Below are 3,408 nucleotides of genomic sequence, written 5' to 3'. Positions count from 1 at the left end.
TTTAAAATGAGTTGTACAATCACGATCAGTTCTAGTGCTCCCTCCCGGCTCCTGCCCTCCTTATCCACTCCTGAAACCCCCTTTCCCTCCCCATCGCCCACCCCCCACCCCTGCATTCCCTATAACACTTTGTACCAGTTATTATCATTATACATCCACTCCCCCTGTGCTTCATAGCTAGGAAACCCCACAGAAAACAATGAAAACCCAATAGCACTAAGTTGGTAAGGAGGAGATCCTATTAGTATAAAGACAAAAATACAAGAAATGTGTCCGTGGGAGAAGACACGCCCCCACCAACATTCAAAAAGCCAGGGAAGAAGTTCATGTCAGGGAACAATGATCAGATGCTTATACCCAGTACAAATTCAGGTCATGTCTACAGGGAGGTCGACTGGCCAAGTATCAAGTTCGATCCAGCATCATCAAGGTGACGATGGGCTCTGCCTGCTAATAGGGCTGTCCGGGACTCTTGTCTTTGTAGGCCAGGAAATCTTACACCCACAGGTTTATTTTCCTCACTGCCATTCTCTATAGTAGATGCTATGCCAGTGAACCATGGTGGGGTGCGGGGGAGAGGAAGGAAGCATTTGGGGGTACATAATGGGGGTGGCTTTTCCAGAGACAGCCTGGGTGCAGAGAGCCCATAGGACTAGTGGGTTTGGAATTTGGCGGATTGGGGAGACAACCTGCCAACCGGGGTACAAGTCATAGCCTGCTCAGAGCTGTCCTGGCTGCAGAGAGTGACCCTCAGGAGGGCAGGTATTGGACAGACGGTGCTCCTAGGCCAACTGGGGAGACAGGTTCATTTTGGAGTGGTCCTGGCCAGGATAATGATAGACACCAATCAGGGTGACTTCAGAGTTGTCATGCTCGAAGGCTCTGTTGTGCTTGTTAATTGCCCTCTAGTAGATTCTACTCAGTAGTTTTACTCAGTCGATTTTGGCTTCAGGAGGCCTCATGTGTGCAGAGTACCATACAGCTGTCCCACAGGACGGTCAGGCCTGGGACTTTGTACAAAGAGATCAATAGGCCTGCCTTGCACGACCTCTGAGGGGGTTCAAATCCCCAACTTTTCAGCTGGAAGGTGAGTGCTTTCCTGTTTGTGCTTCCAGGGAACCACTTGTTCGAAGGTTCTAGAGTGACAATTTGGCTACACTAGGACCCAAACCACTCTTGCACGCCACTTTCCAGAAAACTGAGGAGTGTCTTTGTCTGTATGAAAGTATAGGGGTGCCCCTGGGGATACATTCTGATCATCCTATCTAAATCACGCCTGTCACACCATAACTATGTTTGCTTTTCTTCTTAGCCCTTGTGAGTGGGTGATGGGCAAAGGGGTTAGAATTCACCGCAGACACAATTCAATCCATAGCAATCCCCTCCTGGGGGGAGGGGCTGCAAAATTTGGCGGGTGTCAGGGTTTTAGACAGAGCTTAGGTCTAGAAGGAGGTTGGGATACTTGGCAGGGAATGTAGCTCCATGAGGGGTGAGGGGTAAAGGGTGAGGGATGAAAGAGGAGCCTTCATAGCAATGGGTGGAGTCTGTGAACTAGCCTTGTTGAGATCCCAGGGCTTGTTTACTGCTTACACCTGGGGCAAAATAATTGATTGCTGGCTAAGGATGGCGGAGCCCTGTGGTTCCTGGCTCAGCCTGGTAGGACTGAGGCACAGGAAGCCGATGGGTGTCCATGTGGTTTGGGCCCAGCCGGCACCACGAACAAGGCTCTGCTTCTGCACTTCATATTCTGGAATAGTCCAGGGCCCTCCCCGTGTTCTTTTGTGAGTGGTCCCCACATACGTGGGGGAGGGCAGCACATGAAGCCGTGTGCAGCTTGGGCAGTGAGGGCGCTCTGAGCCCAAAGCCCAGGAGATGCAAGGTGTGCGCTGTTCTTTGTGACTAGCATAAGGTGACCAGATTTTAACATTGGTAAAGCGGGACAAAAGCGGGACACCATTGATAAAACTCATAGCCCGGCGAAATAGCCACATGGCAGCAGAAAACCATATACTCTAGCTTGTTGTGCATTCTTTCCAAAAATCGGGACTTTTAAAAACTGCCGCGGGATACAGGAAAAATTGTTAGAAATCGGGACTGTCCTGCCAAAAGCAGGACGTCTGGTCCCCTTAGACTAGCATGTAGGCTACCAGCTCAGGGGAAGGGCGAGGCTGCCGGGCAGAGGCACCTCCCTCTGCAGCCCCACAATGGCAGAGTCGGGAGAGCTGTGTGCAGGGAGAGGGGGCTGGGTCCGGTCTGGGCTTCGGCCGGTCCTCTGGCTGGTTGACTCTTTTAGGAGATGAGATGTCAGGTCCCTCTGGGTCGAGACTACCAAGCCAATCTGCAATGGCTCCAGGCTCTCAAAGCCACTTGCTGCCCACTTAGCTTTGCAAGAGGCCCATCTCCAGGGATACAAAGCCTGGTCAGGCCACGGATCGGGACTTCTCAATGCGCTGACTGTGGTTGGGATGGTAGTCCATGTGGATGTGCTCAGCCTCCCAGAGGCCTCTTTCCTCTTCAGGAGAGCAGAAAAAATCCCGTTTCTGGGCCAGTCCTCAGGCTGGGCAGTTTGCTCCAATCATGACTGCTGCTCTGGGCAGCTGCTGGGCAACCATAAGCAGTGGTCCTCGGTGAGGCTGCCCCCTACCCATCCCTGTCCCAAACCTTTCCCTCAGAGGGCTACTAGAATGTGGGGGGTCTGTGTAGGCTAGGCCACCAGAGCTTATAACAGCTCCCTTCACCTCTGATACCTCTCTCCACTTCCCAGACGGAGCTAATAGTCTGGAAGTTAAGAAGGTTTATATCCCACCCCACGCCCCTCCCCTCCCCGCCCCAATTTCTTATGGCATGGCCAAGGACGTCAAGTAGGCCTTGCTCATAAGCCAGATGCACCATTTACGAACAAGCTGTATGTTTTTAGGCGAGCTTCATAAGCACTGAGCCCCTGGGTCCAAATGAAGGCGGTAATGCTGACCTCCCATGGTCGATGGGAGCCTGAAGTGGGATGATGTACGACACACGCGCAGGAACTAGTCTCAAGAGCTGAATGGCCAGGCACACAGAGGGAGCAGGGAGAGTGGTAGCTTAGGTTGCTGGCTAAATTCTGGACAGGCTTGCAGGCCAGGGAAGAGAAGAAACACGTGTAGCCGTATGTTTGGTTTAGCAGAAATCATTTTTTATTCTCCCAGCAGGGGTCTGAGCTGGTAGCCGTGAAAGGCTGCGTGGAGAAGAGCTCAGGCCTTTCAGTCTCTGATGCTAACACGTGTAAGCTGGCCCATTCATCGTGTAAAGGGGGTGTGTGTGAATGTGGTGGGAGGGACACAGCATACATTCAATGAGAATATCTATTGTGGTAGTCTGGGTTGTCTAGAGAAACATATCCAGGGACACTCATACATATATAAGAAAGAG

Source organism: Echinops telfairi, unplaced genomic scaffold (genome assembly GCF_000313985.2).
Source record: "Echinops telfairi isolate 266 unplaced genomic scaffold, ASM31398v2 ScPeMD7_60;HRSCAF=208, whole genome shotgun sequence".
NCBI lineage: Eukaryota > Metazoa > Chordata > Mammalia > Afrosoricida > Tenrecidae > Echinops > Echinops telfairi.
The sequence above is the reverse complement of the archived record's forward strand: the minus strand, read 5'-3'. Positions refer to the sequence as shown.